The sequence below is a fragment of the Eurosta solidaginis genome, chromosome 5 (genome assembly GCF_040869045.1).
Source record: "Eurosta solidaginis isolate ZX-2024a chromosome 5, ASM4086904v1, whole genome shotgun sequence".
Taxonomy (NCBI): Eukaryota; Metazoa; Arthropoda; class Insecta; order Diptera; family Tephritidae; genus Eurosta; species Eurosta solidaginis.
This window is the reverse complement of record NC_090323.1, coordinates 66,823,164-66,844,770: the sequence shown is the minus strand read 5'-3', so window position 1 is coordinate 66,844,770 and position 21,607 is coordinate 66,823,164. Positions and strand designations below refer to the sequence as shown.

At 41.8% G+C, this 21,607-nt stretch overlaps 1 protein-coding gene across 9 annotated transcripts in view; it reads left to right on the top strand.

Moving 5' to 3' along the window:
- The window catches only part of rdgC (retinal degeneration C), a 524,170-nt gene that overhangs the window by 57,436 nt on the left and 445,127 nt on the right, over positions 1-21,607 (top strand). Inside the window, exon 1 of one of the 9 annotated variants that reach the window (XM_067787744.1) lies at positions 4,871-4,913. The exons of the other annotated variants lie outside the window; for them this stretch is intronic. The gene's annotated coding sequence lies outside the window, so the exon portion shown is untranslated. Of the gene's footprint in view, positions 1-4,870; positions 4,914-21,607 lie in introns of those variants that run through there. 9 annotated transcript variants of the gene reach the window in all.

Below are 21,607 nucleotides of genomic sequence, written 5' to 3'. Positions count from 1 at the left end.
AAAATAGTCACACTTTTGCCTGTATATCTCGTGCAAAGCGTAGTTTCACCTACGGTTAACTCCTAATAATCGTCGCGAACACAATTTCTTTAAATCATTTGTCGCTCCTTGGCGGTCACGCATAAAGGCGACTTAGGGTTGCTATTAATGTTCTATTAATACTCATGACCCTCGTGGCACAGGGTGCCTCCAGTTTTTTCGGCTGTTTTTAAGAGCTATAATTGCCGATATGCGAACAGTAGGGATCCCTACCACCAGTCACTACCACGCCTCCTGAGCCTCACACCATATGCCAGCACAGAAGCTATAGCACTGCGGCTTCGAACTCATACCTTCGTTTGTGTTCACAACATTGACTTCAATAGTCTTCGTTAAATCAAATTTAGAATGAAAGTCGACGGATTTTAAGTTGAAAGTTGTTAACTACTGTTTTCCGGCCTTACGATATATGTAGGAGCTCATTATGGATGACCGCGTAGCTTCAGTTTTCAGACAAGTTCGACTGTCCACTACGTTATACTATTTTCACACAGACGGCTTATTGAATAATAAAGGCAATTTTCTACATTAAGACGCTTATTGAGCTCAATCTTCCCTACAAAATTCGAATCTATAATTATTTCATTAGTAGCTAATCGAATGCCTAATGGATACCCATATCGTACAAACAAAGTCTAGAGTCACCCCTGGTCCACCTTTATTGCGATATCTCGAAAAGGCGAACACCTATAGAACGAAGGCCCACTCCCTTTTAAAAATACTCATTAACACCTTTCATTTGATACCCATATCGTACAAACAAAGTCTAGAGTCACCCCTGGTCCACCTTTTTGGCGATATCTCGAAAAGGCGTACACCTACATATAGAACTAAGGCCCCCTCCCTTTTAAAATACTCATTAACACCTTTCGTTTGATACCCATATTGCACAAACGAATTCTAGAGTCACCCCTGGTCCACCTTTATGGCGGTATCTCGAAACGGCGTCCACCTATAGAACTAAGGATTACTCCCTTTTAAAATACTCATTAACACCTTTCTTTTGATACCCATATTGTACAAACAAGTTCTAGGGTCACCCCTGCTCCACCTTTATGGCGATATCTCGAAACGGCGTCCACCTATGGAACTAAGGATTACTCCCTTTTAAAATACTCATTAACACCTTTATTTTGGTACCCATATTGTACAAACAAATTCTAGGGTCACCCCTGGTCCACCTTTATGGCGATATCTCGAAAATGCGACCACCTATACAACAACCACCACTCCCTTTTAAAACCCTAATTAATACCTTTAATTTGATACCCATATCATACAAACACATTCTAGAGTCACCCCTGGTCCACCTTTATGGCGATATTTCGAAACGGCGTCCACCTATAGAACTAAGGCCCACTCCCTTTTAAAATACTCATTAACACCTTTCGTTTGATGCCCATATTGTACAAACAAATTCTAGGGTTACCCCTGGTCCACCTTTATGGCGATATCTCGAAACGGCGTCCACCTATGGAACTAAGGATTACTCCATTTTAAAATACACATTAACACCTTTCTTTTGATACCCATATTGTACAAACAAATTCTAGGGTCACCCCTGGTCCACCTTTATGGCGATATCTCGAAACGGCGTCCACCTATGGAACTAAGGATTACTCCCTTTTAAAATACTCATTAACACCTTTCTTTTGATACCCATATTGTACAAACAGATTCCAGGGTCACCCCTGGTCCACCTTTATGGCGATATCTCGAAACGGCGTCCACCTATAGAACTAAGGCCCACTCCCTTTTAAAATACTCATTAACACCATTCGTTTGATACCCATATTGTACAAACAAATTCTAGAGTCAACCCTGATCTACCTTCATGGCGATATCCCTAAATGGTGTCCACCTATAGAAATATGGCCCACTCCCTCATAAAATACTCTTTAATGTCTTTCATTTGATACACATGTCATACAAACACATTCCACGGTTTCCCTCGGTTCATTTTCCTACATGGTTATTTTCCTTTATGTTGTCACCATAGCTCTCAACTGAGTATGTAATGTTCGGTTACACCCGAACTTAACCTTCCTTACTTGTTTTTTTATTAATAATAATGTGTTTGTCAAAAATAAAAAATATTTACAAAACCTTTTTTATAAAAATCCAAAGGTTTAAGAAAAATGCAAAATATGCATTTTTTCATACATATATTTTTACCTTTCATGAAAATGAAATGGTATATTAATTTCGTCACGAATCTCAAAATTGTAAGTCATTAAAGGAAAATAGAGAGACCAACAATTAAGTATACCGAAATAATCAGGATGAAGAGCTGAGTTGATTTGGCCATGTCCGTCTGTCTGTTTGTATGCAAACTAGTCCCTCAATTTTTGAGATATCTTGATAAAATTTGGTGAGCGAGTGTATTTGGGTGTCCGATTAGACATTTGTCGGAACCGGCCGGATCGGACCACTATAGCATATATCCTCCATACAACCGATTTTTCAGAAAAAGAGGATTTTTGTCATATCTTCCTCAATTTATCAGATTGAAGCTTCAAATTTCACCATATACTTTCGTGTAAGTATTGCACATACGAAATGAAAAAATTGATGAGAACGGTCGTATATATAGTATATATCCCCACAACCGATTGTTCAGATAAGAAACTTTTCCTAATTACTGCCCTATTTTAAGAGCTAGAAGCTTCAAATTTCACCGGTTGCTTATGTATATAGTATATATTGTTGTGTGAAAAAATCATAGAGATCGGCGATATATATAATATATATATGATGGTATATATAGTATATATATTTTTTTTGCAATTTCAGGCCCATTTTAACAGCTAGAAGCTTCAAATTTCACCAAATGCTTACGTGTATAGCCTCCGCTATGGCAGGCACCTTGTCGCCGGGGGCTTACGCCGCTTCCACGAGGCGCTGAACATACAAAAGGAGATGCTCCGGCATCCTCCGCCCGTATGGTTCGAACTTCGTGGGGAGGTAACCAAGAACTGCTACTTTGTTAGGGACGGCACCTCTTATCCACCAGGTGCGTCTGTTTCCCCATGTTAGGGGCGGCACCTGGAACACATAGCCTTAACCGCATGTGTGCGTCTGTTCCCCATGTCAGGGGTGGCACACAACGACGTCTGTTTTCCCCAGGTTAGGTGCGGTTGAGTCCGAGTCTTTTTGGGAGGAGTGGTAGACTTAAAAGAAACTCCAAGGGTAATGGCGAATTCGGTTCGTCGGGTATGAGTGTAAACGAAGGGAGAAAAGTTACGGTGCAGGGGGTCGGATCCCCAGTACCGGTGGTAGGTGGTGGGCGATAAGGCCATCTGGCGTCGAAATCCAGCGACTTCTCAGGAGCGGAACCCCAGGCTACGCAGTCTACGAGTGCTACTGGGAGAACAAGAGCTCTGTCCCTGTCCGAGCACGCTCTGTGGAGCACGGCAAAGGCAGGATCTGAGTCTGGTACTGAGGGAAGCGTTAGGTCTCGGTTGAGGAGTCTAACCATCGTCGTCGCTCACAGTGATGATAGTTCATCCTCGGGTGCGCTGAGGAGCGTTCTGCTGAAGGACCAAGCCCAGATGTCAGGAACTCCGGAGGACAAAGGGTCAGAGTCGGAGAAGGTAAAAAGGGAGCAGAAAGCCCTGAAGGGCTACAAAAACTCTTCCTACTACCTTCGGAAGATGCAGACGAAAGATCCTACCACTCTCACTGTGAGGGAAAAGGCTCTTATTAAGAAACACAGAAAGGTAGTAGCAAAGTACAAAGCAGCTAACGCTAAAGCTGACGGCCAGAAAGCGTCACACGATCAATGCAGGGACGCTAACCAAGCATCCACGTCCGGATCGAAGGGGGCACACGACTGGAAGATAACCAGATCCGATAAGGGACCTGAAAAGGACTCTAAAAAGCGGAAACCTCACGCTTCCTTCGACTGCTCTTCAGGTCTACAAGAAGCTATCATCGACAAAATCAACCCTGACGGGAAGATAACGCCGGAAAGGTGGCTGCTGGTAGAAGGCAAGCTAATGGAGAGGATGCTCGAGGCTGATAGCGATGAGATATCCTTCGACGGCGCAGGCTGGCAGAAGGGCGTCAAGGTCATCGGCTGCTGCAACAAGAAATCTGTGGATTTTTTAACGAAGGCAGTCCACGGCTTAGGCGCTCTTTGGCCGGGAGCACAGTTGGAGGTGATCCCAAGCTCCAGTTTACCGCTTCATCCGGTGGTCTCAGTATGGATGCCACCTCCAGTAATGGAACGGAGTCCATACTGAAACTACTGGGCAAGCAGAATAAAGAGCTGAAGGTAGACTAATGGCAGGTGGTCTCGATGACCCTTCCAAGACAAGGGCGGGCAGCGACCTACTGGTCGCAATCGATCAAACGTCGCTGCAAGCCATAAAGAGGCTCAACGGGGTCGTTAGGTTTGGGCTGGGCTCCCTTAAGGTCTTTGTGCCTGTTGACAGGCCAGATGCCACAAAGGGAGAAGCTCGCGGTGGTGCAGATTAATTTGCACCACTCAGCTTCCGCCTCGCTCGACCTAACGAAATACATTGCAGAGAACGGAGTGAACATAGCTCTAATCCAAGAACCCTGGTTGGTTAGGGGCAGGGTTTGCGGATTAGGGCTAGACGGCTACCGCCTACTTGCACCACAAGAGGGTAAAATTAGAGCATGCATTGCAGCTAAGAAAAATATTAATCTATTTATCACTAAACAACACTGCAACGGATACCTCGTCACTGTAGTAGTGACGGTTACTTCCCGTACGAGGGGGATACGCCACCGCCGACACCTGCCCGCGAACTTGTGAAGTTCGCGGAAACGCATAGAACCGGCCTTGTCATTGGCTGCGACGCCAACGGAAATCATGAGCTATGGGGAGCAGCGACACAAACGCAAAGGTGAGTCCATTCTTGACTACTTACTTACTACTAACCTAATTGTATGCAACAAAGGCAACCAGCCAACGTTTCGGAATAGAATTAGAGAGGAAGTCATAGATATCACCATGGCCCCAGACTCTCCCACTGTAAGAATCGATGACTGGAGAGTGTCAGACACATGCTCCTTCTCGGACCACAGTAGGATACTCTTCAACATCGATCTTGAAGTGGAAGTTCCCCGGCCATAAAGAAATCCAAGAAAAACAGACTGGAACAAATATTCTGAAGTAGTATCTCAAAAACAGGCATCCACGGAAATGGAAGTCAGACGGGGGGCTAACAATATAGGCAGAGCGGTAAACCGACTGACAACGATATTGACAAGCACTTTTGAACTCTGTTGTCCCCTTACTAGACCACGGGTAAGACCTAGAACTACGTGGTGGAACACAGAGCTAAGCCAACTCAGGCCAACAGCAAGAAAACTCTTCAATAAAGCCAAACATAGCCGGCTGGAAGAGGACTGGGATGCCTACAGATGTAGCTTTAACAAATACAAAAGCTGCATCAAGAAGGCAAAAAGGATATCATGGGAGCAATACTGTGAGAACTTGGCGACGACAAATGAGGAATGAAGCCTTCGCAAAATACTATCAGGAACTAGTTCAGCCCCTAGTAGCATAAGGAAGTCTGAGGACCCATGGACCGTCTCCAGACGGGAAACTCTATAGGTCTTGATGGAGACACACTTTCCTGGATGCACGGGAACGACAGGCACGACGATGCCAGAAAATCGCGCATACCCTCCGGAAACCGACGTCACGGACATCGTTGACCGGGATAAAATATCATGGGCTATAAAATCATTCGAACCCTACAAATCGGCGGGACCGGATGGTGTGATACCGGCTATGTTACAAGCCGTTTGTGACGAACTGATACCATATCTATACGGCATCTTCTCAAGATGCCTACAAGATGATTATGTACCCGAAGCCTGGAGAAATGTACGGGTGGTTTTCATTCCCAAAGCAGGAAAACTTAACCACTCGGAAGCCAAAGATTATAGACCAATAACCCTCTCCTCCTTTATCATTTAAAACACCGGAGAGACTTATCGATCTACACATTAGGAACAATGCCAATCTTTGGCAGATAGATGCAGCACAGCATGCATACCAAAAAGACAAATAAGTTGAAAGTGCCCTTCATGAGGCAGTCAGTGCCATCGAGAACTCACTAAGCTGCCAGGAATACACGTTAGCAGCTTTCCTCGACATTGAGGGCGCTTTCAACAACGTGCAGACGGAGGCCATCTGCAAGGCCCTTACACGATATGGAACCCAAAGCTCTATAGTTGCATGGATCGATTCTATGCTTAGGAGTAGAGTTGTCAACGCGACTTTAGGGACTGGTTCTATTGGCAAAATGACCACCAGAGGCATCCCCCGAGGCGGGGTGCTATCGCCTCTTCTCTGGATACTGGTGGTCAACGAAATTCTAGAAATCTGTAGGAGAAAAGGAAGAAAGGCAGTTGCATACGCCGATGACTTAGTGATTCTGATCACAGGCAAATTCTTGCCAACCGTCAGCGAACTCATGGAGTCGGCACTTTGCGACATTTCGCGATGGGCAGGACAAAATGGGCTGGGGGTAAACCCAACAAAAACCGGACTTGTCCTGTTCACGACAAAGACAAAGATACCCTCCTTTAACTTACCGAGGCTAAACGGAACAATGTTAAACCTATCTTCGGAAGCGAAATATCTGGGAATTATACTCGATTCCAAGTTAAGCTGGAGAAGAAACGCTGAGATGAGATCAAAGAAAGCTCTAGCAGCATACTACGCGTGCAAAAGGGCTTTTGGGCGGAACTGGGGCACATTTCATTCATGGCATGTACAGCACAGTCATTCGACCAATACTAACATATGGATCTCTAGTCTGGTGGAAGGCGCTAGACAAAAAGAGTAATCAGCAGAGGATCGGGAAGGTACAAAGGCTCGCATGCCTGGGAATGCCAGGCGCCGTGAGCAGCGCACCTCAGGAAGCGCTAAATGTCATCTTTCACTTGACGCCTCTACAAGTGTTCGTGCAGGGATCAGCCGCTAGAGGAGCTCTACGACTAAGAGAATCCAACATGTGGAAAACAGCTAAGCACGGACGCGCGACGAAGGGGCAATTAAACGGAATAATAACTGACCTAACATCCAAAACAGACCACATCACAGGAGTTTTGGACTTCGAGGTGCAGAACATACGATATCCTGCAAGGGAGGAATGGAAAGTAGGCCTAGACAATGGCAGGCGCATCACAATATACACCGACGGCTCGAAAATGGAAAAGGGAACTGGAGCTGGGATGTACTCGACACATCTACAGCTAAGCCAATCATTCCGACTTCCTGACGCATGCAGTGTATTCCAAGGTGAGGTCTATGCCATAGACAGAGCGGCAAAGCTGCTCCAAGATAGCGTGGTCTCCACTACCGACGTAACAATCGTTGTTGAAAGCCAAGCCGCCTTAAGGGCATAAGAGTCCAACATGATAAAATCGGACATCGTGCGGAGGTGTAGAGCCTCTCTGGCTTCTATAAGTCATCTCAATGTCTCCCTTTGCTGGGTCCCTGGCCACAGCGGCATTGAAGGGAATGAATTCGCGGATGAGATGGCTAGGAAAGGTTCCGACTTAGACATAAGTGAGGTGGACAGCTCCGTCCGACCGCCGCTGAGTTGTCTCCTAGGGAGAATCGACGAATATGAGAACAGGGCAACGGACTTGCTATGGACCAATAGGGTTGTCTGCGAAGTCTCAAGGTCCTTATGGCCATGCTTGGATAGGAAGGGCACCAGCTACCTTCTCAAACTGAACAAATCTGCGGTGAGGGTGCTTACGGGTGTCATCACAGGTCATTATGCTATCGCACCAATGCTCCGACGGTGGCGAATACCAACAAGCTCCCTCTGCAGAAGCTGTCAGGATGAGGAGGAAGAGGAGTCGATCTACCACTTTCTCTGCCGATGCCCGGCGCTTCAAAGACGAAGGCTCAGATTTCTGCGCTCACGCTTCTTCGACAGCCTGGCAGAGGTTGGGAGGGTGGTCGTCTTTTCTTCTTGGGTTCATCAGGGAAAGCAAGTGGTTCGTTGAGGACCGCTAGGAGGTAATGGAGCTAAACGAATTTTCCGCCACCCTGTACTTACTGAGGGCACTCACAATGGACAAAAATGTCTCCGAGTGGAAGTGTGGGTATCGCCCACGCACGCGCTCTTAACCTAACCTAGCATAACTTTACGTGTATAGCATATATTGTTGTCTGAAAAAATCATACAGATCGGTGGTATACATAGTATATATCTCATACAACCGATTATTCAGATAAGAAACTTTGCGCAATTTCTGCCCCATTTTAACAGCTAGAAGCTTCAAATTTCACCAAATGCTTACGCATATAGCATATATTGTTGTCTGAAATACCCATAGAGATCGGTGGTATATATATTATATACCCCATATAAACTGTCACTTTTGCCCCTTTTTTACGGCTAGAAGCTTCAAAATTCATCAAATAGTTACGTTTACGTCATACATTGTTGAAATACGTGATTCGTAGTCATAGCTTTTACATGCATACCACAAAAAACGTAAAGCTTTGCATCCTCACACAAAGTACCTACCTATTTTTTATTTTATATTTGTCTTAAAAATCGTTTAGATATGTTCAAATTTCACGAAATGCTTACGTATATAGCATACACTGTTGTCTGAAAAAATCACACAGACCGGTGGTATATATAGTATATATCTAATACAACCGATTGTACAGATAAGAAACTTTTCGCAATTTCTACCACATTTTAACAGCTATAAGCTTCAAATTTCAGCAATTGCTTACGTATATAGTATATATTGTTGTGTGATCCGTGGTATATATAGTATATTTATATATTATATATTGTTACGAATATTAGCAACACTAAGGGGTACTGCCATCTCTAAGCCGATGCTAAGCAGCGCCTTGTATGCACATCCATAAATCAATCATTATGTATCTACATAAACGAATAAATCATTATATCTACACATATGTACGTATACGCAGCGTAGAAGAGATGCACAAACACATGCAGATATCTTATCTGAGATGCTCCCAAAAGTATGCAATTGTAACTGTGGAAGTGTCGCTCACAAACACACGCGCATTTGAGAAGCTATATACGTGCATATGTAGTTATAATTATATGGCAGTAACTAAGTAAATTCTGGAAGCGCCTAGAAGATGCAACGAGGAAATCACAGAGTATAAAAGCACAACGGTAGAGGCGCGAGAGTTAGTTTTCATTAAACACGCAATCTGTCGGGCAATAGTAGAGGTATTTATTGTGAATTACTTTAATAAAGGCCATTTTGCATTATTAAATATTGGCGTTATTTATTCAACAGTTTAGTGATTCGAACTTAGCAGAAGGTTGCAAATAAGAGGATTTGCAAATAAATTCGTTACAATATATATATACTATATATATATTTTTTTTTGCAATTTCAGCACCATTTTAGCAGATAGAGGCTTCAAATTTCACCAAATACTTACGTGTATAGCATATATTGTTGTTGAAAAAATCATAGAGGTCGGTGGTATATACAGTATATATCTCATACAACCGATTGTTCAGATAAGAAACTTTGCGCAATTTTTGCCCCATTTTAACAGCTAGAAGCTTAAAATATCCCCAATTGCTTACGTATATAGCGTATACTGTTGTCTGAAAAAATCATAGAGATCGGTGGTATATATATTATATACCCCAGAGATGTAAAAGAATGCATTCTTTTGTGAATAATTATTAACTTGATTTATCGTAAAATGATTGCAGCCATTTTTTTAATTCTTTGGCTGGGACTCCAAAAATGACTGTCATTTTGTGACTTCGAATTCTTTTTTCATTCATTTTTTGGTTATTCATGTATTGCATTCATTGAATAAAAAATCTCACTGAAGTCAACTGAAGTCAGTAGGAGTGGTATACGAGACATGATCGCAAACTATTTTTAGTCAAACAATACTTATTAAACTGTAAAACAAGTTATACAAATAATTCATTATGGATCTGGTTAGTACTCTTTGTGAAAAGTTAACATGTGTCATATATCCGATATAAGGTACTTGGAGGAGTATTTGCAATTGCTGTAACCAATCGCAGATGCTATCCAGTTTTTGCAAAAAGACAACGGGATGGTGTATGACTTTCTGTTACCTACGCTGGCAACAATTAGAACAAAATATAGGAAAATGCAACTAACTCAGGCCATGCATTATCTTCAGCGAGTAGCGAATCTTTTGGAAGCAGATTTGGAAAAAAGTTCCATAAATATTTTTGTTTGGAGGAGGTTAATGATGCCATTGTTGCCTCAGCGTTATGTCCTGAGGTAAAACTGAGATGGGTTCGATCCCTAAATCCAGAATTCACAAACGAAAAAGTTGCCGAGGTCAATGAGTTGGTGAAGATCATTATGGTGAGCGAATTCAATACAGATACGGAGCGAGTCGATAATAGTGAAGAAACAAATAGTCAATTTTTCGACTTTTCTTTTATAGGTAATGTCAATCTATTTTGTCATACATATGTAATTATAATTAAAGTAATTGATAAACATTTTCAACGCCTTTTTCAGATGAGTCTTCACAACAACTTGAAGGCGAGTTTATAGCCTATATGGTTGATAAGTCTCCGAATATAACCATCTTACACCGCTGTCCTACTATTAAAAGGACGTACATTAAATACAAGTATGCCTGCCTACCTCAGCCCCCGTAGAGAGACTATTTTCGTTTGCCTCCTTACTCAATGCACCACGTCGGCGACGTCTATCAGATGACTCATTCGAAAAGCTGTTGCTTTTAAAAGTTAATAATTCACAATAATTTTCTTTAAGCTGGCTCTAGGTCATATGTATTAAAAACACGATTGTTTTTGTTTTTATCTCCAATATATTTCAATCTCCACCGGAGATCGTCATCAGGGCTACAACAACAATTAAAGTTTTATTTAACAAGAGTTATCCCATAGTGTATACATATATATTAACAAACATATTTACATGTTTTACTAGCATACATACATTGGCTGTTAAATAGGCAGCATCTATTCAGTTCAAGATGTTGTTTAGAACTGATTTTTGCGAATCAAGTAGGTGGCGGTATAAGTGAGCGACCGTTTCGGAGTCTTTTTTGTAGTTAAGTCTCTTGTTCTGATTCGTATTAATTATGTGGAGCATCTCCAACGTAAAGCGTTTGTTATAATGTTGCTCTCGCTGTAGTATGCTCACCGTGTCGAAGTCAGGTGAACATCAACCCTCCCTTTGTTTATATTTTGTTAATAATGCATACTGTTTTATAATAAAGTTGTTATTACAGATCATTATAAGTAGTTTGTATAAATTTTGTTGCAAATAGTTAGTGACTTCACTCAAAACATGAAGTCAGTAAGTGACTTCTCTAAATGACTTCAATGTCGTGAGTTCAAAAAGACTTCAGACTTCATTTTTTAATTCTTTAGTCAAAAAGCTAGTCAATGAGAGCATTCGAAATTGGAGTCATTGAATTCGACTTCAACTGATTGCATTCGCATATGAATGCATTCTTTTACAACCCTGATATACCCCATATAAACTGTCATTTTTGCCCCTTTTTTACGGCTAGAAGCTTCAAATTTCATCAAATGGCAACGTTTTATATTATTGAAATACGTGATTCGTAGTCATAGTTTTTACATGCAGACTACAAAAACCTGAAACCACAAAGTACCTACCTATTTTTTATTTTATATTTATCTTAAAAATCGTTTAGGTATGTACATCTGTTCACTATATATTTCTTATCTTATACATCCGATTATTTGGAGATTACGAACGGGATAAGATTATTGTTCAGCCCCATTCATGAAAGGTATGAAGTCTTCGGCACAGCCGAAGACAGTCCCGTCCTTACTTGTTCTCTAATTGAGAAATTCTTCTTATTTGGGGATGTAATCTGCATATATACTTAAAACATTTCATAAAAAGTTTGAGAATTACCTGTGCATTTGTGAATGGAAAATCTAATTGAATGAAAAACAAGTAAAGGTGTGTAAGTTCGGGTGTAACCGCATATTATATACTCAACGTGAGCTTCAATTGTACATTTCATTTCAAATTACTTTTCTGCATAACACGTGGCACCACCCGTTAAAAAAAATGTCTCCTCATTACAATAAAACTATATAAGTGAAATATCATTGATTCAAAACTATTTTTTGCTAATTATATTTATTGACTTTTGGCTGGATCTAGGTCATTACGAATAAAAACACACGTTTGTTAAGTTTTTCCCCAATACATTTCGGTTGCACATCGGTAACCGTTGTCAAGGGTAACTGCAATAATATTATAAACAAATTTAACTTATAAATTACATACAAAATTTTTGTAAACATAAACAATTATAAACATTTACATACATTCATTTACACGTCTGGCTGATTTGACGTAGAGCTTAAAACTGTCCGTTTGTTTGTCAACAGCGATTGGTTCTCCATCATACGGACTGTGTAAATATATCATCAATATATTAAAAAACTTAACTGCAAACTCTAATTACAATATTAGAAACACGTTGGAATTCAAAGAGAAAATAAATAACACTTTTATATTTGAAGACGTAAATCTCATTTCTTTTGACGTAGTCTCACTGTTTCCCAGTATCCCGACAAATTTTTTTGATTTTTGTTTAATAATATTTGTAAAATTGATTTTATCACAAGTGGGCGGTTAGGTTTTTTGTGGTTTCCAAAATGTTATATATATAAAAAGTGGGCGTGGTTATCATCCGATTTCTCTCATTTTCAATACCAATCTATTCTGGGTCCAGATAAGCGCGAGTACCAAATTTGGTGAAGATATCTCACTATATACTCAAGTTATCGTGTTAACGGACGGACGGACATGGCTCAATCAAATTTTTTTTCGATACTGATGATTTTGATGTATGGAAGTCTATATCTATCTCGATTCCTTTATACCTGTACAACCAACCGTTATTCAATCAAAGTTAATATAGTCTGTGTGCAAAACACGCTAAGTATAATAAAAGTTAAAAAAGTTGTTTTAAAAAATTTTAGAACTTGACGGTGATCGAACTGGCGCCACGCGTTCGCAACCGCATCATCATAACCGCTGGCCAACTACGACTGCTTGAAAGCTTGTTTTTCTTGCTCTTGCGCCAGTGACTCCAGTAAGCTTCACTATTGGGGCATTTTGGTATTATGCCTTCTGCTGATGGAACGATTTTTATGACCCGGTCAACCTTTGTGTATTATAAATTTACTGGTCCATAATTCAAAAGATGCTTGGAAATAGCATCACTTCAGTACGCTGGGCAAAAGTTGACAAAAATATACCAACTATACGTGAATGTCGTTGATAGCAGTTTTATAAGCAGAAAATATAAGCAAAGAAACAGTTTCGCTCTACAGGCTTTACGACTACCTCCGAACTGGTTCTAACTGCTTGCAGAGTAGGACAGTAGGTACGCTTGTATCAACAGCCTTAAATCAGATCTTTATGTATTTAAATGAATCTGTGAGAGGCACCGACTATAATAGAACTTTCTGCGACTGAAACAGCTAAGAAAGCGATGTAAAAATCTTCAAAGGGCGTAATATTTGTAGAGCATCTCAACGTAAAAAGTGTCAGTTGAAAGCATTGTGTGAGGAAAGAGCTAGGACTAGTACTGTCTCTTAATGCGAAAGTTCTGCGCTAGTTCGAAACTAGAGCGATTCCCGGCAGGTTGTTGTGAGTGTTTACTCATGAAACGTGTATGTTTTATAAGCTTTGACTACAGCGGCTACTCTGTGTCCTTCACTATAATTCAATTCTTTGCTTTTTCCACTGGATTATCTTTTTCAAGCCTGTCTATAATTTCATACAATTCTGTTGTTGTTGTTGTTGCGGCGATAAGGATACTCCCTGAAGGCCTAGGGCAGTGCTATTGATGTTAATGGCCCTTTGTCGGATGCAGATTCGGTACGTTCCGGTAACAAGCACCATTAAGGTACTAGCCCGACCATATCGGGAACGATTTAGTATAACGACATGAAACCTTCTAGGTCATACCGCCCCACCCCCTATATCCATCTAACTCTGTTAGTAAATGATTGCTGCACATCTGTAAGTTTGTGCCTTAGGTGAGGGTATTACTTAAAGATACACTCATATTGCTGGATGGACAGTAGTCACGTATATATTAAATGGCATTCCCACAAGGGGAGAGAATCAGGAGATGTCTGCTAAACAGTGCCCTTGACATCGTATTTATTAAAAGTTTTAAACAAGTGGAGTGCCATGAGTACCGTGCCATTGTTTCGGGACTTTTATTTGGGTACGGGTTGATCTGCGGCTGGTGTTTCTATGCATTTACAATTTCCTGCGTGCTTTCCACCTGAATCAACGCTGTCATAGCTATAAACGCCATTTTTCTCACAGTAGTGTAATAAGCAGTGTGTCTGCACATCAGAGGAGCTTAACTCCACGTGGAAGGTTCCTGCACAAAAACTCTTTGTACAGTGAGCATTTCGTCGTAAAAACTACTGCAATGAAACATTAAGTGCCTCTATTCAGTTCGGCGCGACGGTGTGGACATAAAGGATCTTCCTCTATGCCACGCTTGTAAAAATACTCCTTAAAACTGCCGTGAACACTCAATACTTGCGTTAGGGTGTAGTTTGGTTTACCGCGCTTCCAGTGTTGCTCAGTCCAGTGGCCTTTCATCGATATGTTCTTTTCAGTTAACTATTGTTTGTGACTTTGCGCTTGGCGTATTCAGATGGTCGCTCAAATCCAAGATTATACAGATCTGTCATTCCACTTAACAGTATATTTAATGGGCTTTTCCGAGATAAAACTAGGATCGCGATGGGCTGTTAATATATCTTTTTGGTGGGTCAGCATTATCGATCCGTCGATAATAGCTGACGGATAACTTTACGTGGGCCGCCGATATTTTAGAAACATGCTCACCTCCCGTCGTCATGAAAGTTAGTTTTCAATTAATTGAATTGATCACACAATCTCAGATGGCTAGGACTAACTAATATACTGTCCGCTTTGCAATCACCGTCACTATTTCTGTCTTTTTTAGAGGATACATTTGTCCTACTACAACTATTTACTCGTTTGCTACATTTGCATTCTTTTCACATTTTTGACAACGAGCATGGCATACCCCTTAAAGTCGAAATTGACAGAGGCCTTGTCTTTTAGATGGCTTTTTTACAATATGAGTTGTCGACTAAAAAAGCTTGCGCATCCTTTCAGATCCAACATTGTGCTGCCACCTGTACCTTGGCTTTGTGATTTGTTCAGTTGAGAAGCTGTTTTAAAATTAAACGTATCTCCTCCGACACCAGCGGAATATTTGCAAGTCCTTGGAGGTATCTCCCATTTGTTCGGCTTGTAGTTATTGACTAATCTGTGATTTTTACATTAAGGATGTTGTTGTTGTTGTAGCGATAAGGACACTCCACGAAGGCCTTGGGGGTGGTATAAAGTTAATGGTCCTTTGCCGGATGCAGATCCGGTACGTTCCGGTATCAAGCCCGCCCATATCGGGAACGATTTGGTATGACCACATGCGAGCTTCTAGGCCATACCGCCCACCCATCCCATAGATCCATGAGTAGTTCGGGGTCACCAGAGCCTCGGCTGTTAATGAAATAGGATTCGTCACAGATAGGTGAGGTTGACAATTGGGTTTGAAGAAGCTATGTATTGCGCTGGCAACCTGAAAGGGCTGCGCTAAACAAATCCCTTGAATCCGGTATTTTAGTCGCCTCTTACGACAGGCATACCTACCGCAGGTATATTCTAAGCCCCTAACCCGCTGGGGGATATTCATTAAGGATCTTCTTCTAGGGTGCCCTGGATCGTACTGGTTCACTTGATAGCAACCTCACAATGCGCTTCACTCGCAGGGAAATTTAAATGATTTTTTAATATTCTTGTTGCTTCAAAAATAGTGTTAGATGGATTTATTGAAGTTATCGTACATATTTTCGGCCTTCTGAGATAAAATGGGAACGGAACTTGTCAGTAGTTAAGTTGGAAGGATTGATGAATTGATTCGTAGTATAAGTATGCAAAGTTCAGGTTGGGCTAGGTAGTCTGCATACCCAAAGGAGAGGGTGCTGACACACAAACCCAAAAGATTTCAGGCCGATACGCCTTACGCCCTTTCTCGTTAAAAATATGGATGGATAGTGAAAGGGATTGTCTTCAAGGACTTCATCCTATGCATCCTTCTCGACATAGACACATAATTTAGCAACGTTTATCCGTAAGCCGTAGTTGATTCCTCATTACATATGGGGTTGGAAAGGCCATTTGTAAACTTCGTGGACTATCAGATCATGTCTGAGAGACATTCTCCATAGTACTGCACGTACCCAGTGACACTCCCCAGGGAGGTGTGTTATCCCCTCTACCTGTTGTGAGCTATAACAAACCGCACTCGTAGAAGACTGATGCCGGATTGGTTCTATTCATTAGACGTTATAAAAATCACCTATAAAACTACCGAAATTAAACGGGGTAACGCTCCAACTCTCACCAGAAGTTTAATACCTCTGAGTTATTTTAGACAGTAAAATGAACTGGAACAAGTATGCCGAGGACAGATCCAGAATCGCCAAAACTGCCCTGTAAAACAGTCGTAGGAAAAACGTAGAATGAATGTATTCGTGTTTCGGAGCGACATCAGATTTGGCCATATCACTATTCTGGCAGCCATTCCGGAAAACAGAGTCCCAGGGTGACTCGAATAGGATAATTTCTCCACGCCATACGCAGAATCCACAGCAGCCTTAACGGATGGCTCCGAACTTAATGGCGCCTTTTCAAATGATCTCTCATTCTCCTTACGCAATGGGTTGCAATTTATTCCGACAGTTAAGTAGGGATCAAAGCTCTTCAAGGCAGAAGTACTTTCTCAGAGGTTGCACTAGATAGAAGACAGTCGCTGAATGAACTAGGTGCACTACAATTGTGTTATGGGTATCAGGTCACAGTCGTGCACCTTGGAACTGTGTTGCTGATGAGGTAATTTATCGTGATATTAACAGGACATTGTCTGATGGGAGTACACGGCGAAGGCATGGGAGTCCCAACATATAACTTCTGTCGAAGCTGTAGAGATGAAGAGGAGATAGAAAAGGTTAAACATTTCCCCTGCAGATGTGCGAAGCTCTAAGTAAGAGCTACAAAGTCCAGCGCACTGCGTGTGTTGGTGCCATAGGGACCGGACGCACTTGCCCCACAGCTGCTTTAGACCCCAGTTTGCACATGCTTGGGATCGAATTGAATATACGTTGTACATCTTCACAAACCGCACTGAGACTTAGGGAGTCTGGGTGTTGGAAGGATACTCAGCAAGGGCATAGTGGTATCCTAAAGAAAATTCCGGATGGTGCATGTAGTACCGAGACAGATTACTACCCTCGCAAACTGAAGTTTAAGTACGGTTGTAATACGAAACGAGTGGAAGAGAAACCCGGGAATAAAGGTCGACGACATCCAAATCTACACTGACGGCTCCAGGATGGAGTCTATTCTGAGTCCCTAGATTTGTCTGCAACATTCAGACTCCCATGGCACTGCAGCGTGTTTCAAGCAGAAATCATCGCAATTTGGCAAGACTGCAAATCACTGGAGGGCTTGAACGTAGCTGGTAAAGGTTTCATCCTGTCGGATAGCCAAGCAGCGATAAAGCGCTTTCCTCGCCACACATTAACTCAAAACTAGTTTGGGCTTGTAAGCGACTCAAATCCCAGTTAACCACCAATCTAGAACTATACGTTATCTGGGTCCCCCGTCATAGGGGGATAGAGGGTAACGAGAAGGCCGACGAGCTGGCACGCAGGGGCTCATCGGAGATGAGCGAGGAAACAACCAGTGTCGAAGTAGGCATACCCTTAGCAGTAGCCAAAGGGAATATCCAAAGCTTCTACTTGAAGAAAGCACAAAAAAAGTGGAATAACATCACCACCTGTGCAATATCAAAATCCATTTGGCCAAACTATGATGGAAAGAGGACGAGAAGTCATCTGAATAAATCCAGGGCCAACACGCGCAAACTGATAGCTGTCTGCACCGGTCATTGGGCAATAGGTACGCATGCGGAAAAAATGGGCATTCCGTATAACGACTACTGCAGAAGCTGCAAAGATCCAAATGCCATGGAGACAGTAGAACACTTTATGTGTAAATGCCCGGTTCTAGCTAGAGTCCGACTAAGGTTCCCGTTTCTAGAAGACCTCGGAGGTCTATCTGTGGTGGCAATCCCGAATATCCTTAATTTTATCAACAACTCTGGCCGGTTGTAGTACTTTGACCGTAACATTCCGAAGGTTTTAGACGAGTTACATGGCATCAAAACGGCTTTAAAAAGCTACTTGGGCGACCAGGGTCGCAGCCATTTCACCTACCTACCTACCCCTGCAGATGGCCGGCTCCAGGCAGAACACGCATGGGATGTCTGAACAAGCACCTCATCGACTGTTTAAAGGAAGTTGCCTCAGCTGAAATTGATATCATCCTGCGCTACATTAGATGTAGGAATTGGTTCAAATTGTTACATACATATATAAGGAGAGAAGAAATTAGCTTATTCAGTGGTTTCAAAATGGGCCAGCCGTCCTAAGTGTACCTACGGCCTTGCTGAGGTGCAGCCACCATAACTTAAGCTAACTGTAGTAAAGCTTTCTAGCTAATGCAATTGATTGCGTTGACTACGGAGTCTCAGTTCACTGCTCTACTAGGTCCTAACCTCTAAAATCGCCTGGCTAGTTCAAGCGCTGTTGGTCGTGGTATTTCTTCGCCTTCATATTCGGCTTTACTTAAAGGTGCATTTGTACTTAAACACATTTTTAATGTCTAAAAATATATTTCACATACGCATTTCAATGCAGATAATATCAACAAATATTTAATCACCACGTATTTCGGCTAACAATAAATCACAGAAAAACTAAATACAAAAACAAAAAAAAAAAAAAAACATAAATATTTTAGTACTCTATCATTCCGGTTATTAACTTCGACCACATCTGTTTGGAGAGTTAGCATAAGCTTTTAGAACGCATGAAATTTAATTGAATTCTTTTCATATATCTGTTCTTGCTTACATGTATGTATGAATTTGTTTGTAAATGGGTATTTTTTTCCTACTCTTGCTTTCATGTAATTCAAAGTCATTCTCTTATTCCTCAACATTTGCATAAACATATTTAATATGTTTACTCTAACAAACTGAATGCAACATCAATGAACAGCAATAACTCGATATTGAACAATGATTGACTCCGTAGCAAGTGCACAGTTCAAATTATATGTCAAGATGCCATTGGCAGTACATGGCGTATGAGTGACATTTCATACCTTTATGAAAGAGTTGAGTGAGTGCAATCGAAGTGCAGCAACCTTTGAAATTGGAAAATGTCATCACACAGAAATATTCAAATGTGCAACTTGCTGTATATTGCAACTTCAAAAACCATTTTGTGTGCATCGTTGTTGTTTTAGCAGTGCTTCACCCCATAACATAGGGGCGGCTACTGACAAATTGTTATCAATGTCCTCTAGAGGCGTTGGTTCCATATTGAAATTGAAAAGATGGTTGGTGTTGTGTGGGGAAACGTTACAAGCAAGTCATACATTATGTATGTCTCTGTAGATTCTGTATGGGTAAGAGTTTGACATATTACAATATCCACATCGAGTGACGCGCGTCTCCGTGGGTTGATTGGAGCTCACCGCAATTCTGGCATAGAGGCTCGACGCCTTTCGGGGATATCTCTGAGGACTTCTTAGTGTTTATTTTTCTACACATGGCAGAGTTCTCAGGTGCTGTATGGGTATTTAGCAGAAACTGTTTCTTCAGCAATAAATTTCTCTGCCTTATGGGGAGTACGCTCGCCTCACCAATGGTGTTCTCAGAGCGTTGTTTTGACAGGCCTGTATTTTCTTCTAGTGAATATCGACAAGGCTTCGCGACCATATTGGGGACGCGTAGCATGCCAGCGGCCTTCCAATTGCTTTGTAACTGATAATGAGCGAATCCTTACCTTTACCCCAAGTACTGCCCGCAAAAGATTTGAGGATTTTGTTACGGCTCCGGATTTTAGGTACATTTGCGGATGCATGCTCGCCAAAATGAAGATCCAGATCGAACGTCACATCCAGTATATTGTAAGACAGTCGGTAGCGTACTGCCATGGATGTGGATGTCTAATATGATCAGCATTTGTCTTGAACACGTTGTAACCACGGTCGCCGAGGATTTGGTCGGTGGCGCTGTCCGGATTAGCGAGACGAATATACTGCTGGGAATAGAGAGAAAATCGTTTATTTTATTGCATATCTCATAAATGGACTTCGCGTGCGTGTGATTTGTTGCTTTCTGTTTGTAGTATATATGTATGTATATGTATCTCTGCCCTATGCCTGTTTCGCTATATCTTCCCAATTATGTGAAGCAGCTATATTCGGTATTGAGATTTGATTTGATTTTGGTACTAACTCTCGTAGGTGGCGATTCAAACCTGTAAAGAGATTATACAGTCTACTAGGTTTGGATGATAGGACCAACCCTGGTGCTGCTCGCTTCTGGGGTGAAATGTGCGTATTGAGAGAAACGTACGCCAAATGTATGCAAGTGCGCACTTTAGTGGTCTCTCGGGAGAAATTTTTTAAACTCACCGTTTTTCTAGATCATTCTATGTCTACACTGAAGTTTTCCATGACATCATGTTCGCGCTCCTAGTTTCTCGTTGGTAGATTTTAAACTGACCCCTATACTTATCCCAGCAGTTTTCGTGTTCTACAACTTCTGCTACCTTAAAAGTATACTTCACCTGCTTTAGAATAACTCCTAGCTCTTTGCCCATCAATGCTTCATTGGAGGTATTTATTAAGGTGTCGGTTTCGATGTTATTGCACTGCTGCAACTCTTCCACGGTAGAAATATCCTAGGTTCTCCCAGTTTCCTTTCCTGGGTCAATCCATCCTCTTAGGGTTTCTAAACTTTTTTGGCCTTCCCCATCCTATTCAGGACGTGTAGATGCCGATATAAGCGCTATGTGATAAGGATGACCTATCCTCCGCCAATATCATTTATATCGCCTGCTCCCCACGTATTGGCTGTACTTTTGCATTTGCACCCATAGCCAACCGTATTTTACTCTCTTATACTTCCAGAAGTCTATTGGACTCCTCAGGTGAATACTTCACACTATTAGCCATACATCGGGGCCAGCTCCCTCCGCCATCTTTTGACCACCACCGTGAGGTCCTCACTAGCGTCATAAGTCAGCGTATATGAGTATAGCTGTGTTCTTATCATAATTTCGCTTTCCATCTGACTTCCGATTTCGCGTAGTAAACGAATCCAGGGCCACAAATCTTTTCTTCAAAAGAGGGTCATGGCTTCTGGATCAGCACCACGTTTAACGAACCCTTCATTATAATGGAGGGGAGCTCGCTCGACACCTACGTTGCAGGTTTATTTGCTTGTCCACCTCAAACACTTTCTAGGTTACGTCTACGTCCTTTTCTTAACAACTTGTTTTAAAAGGCTCTAGGTCCCTTTCTTACTCACCATGTTGTTTTCGCAACGCTTCTTTCTGGG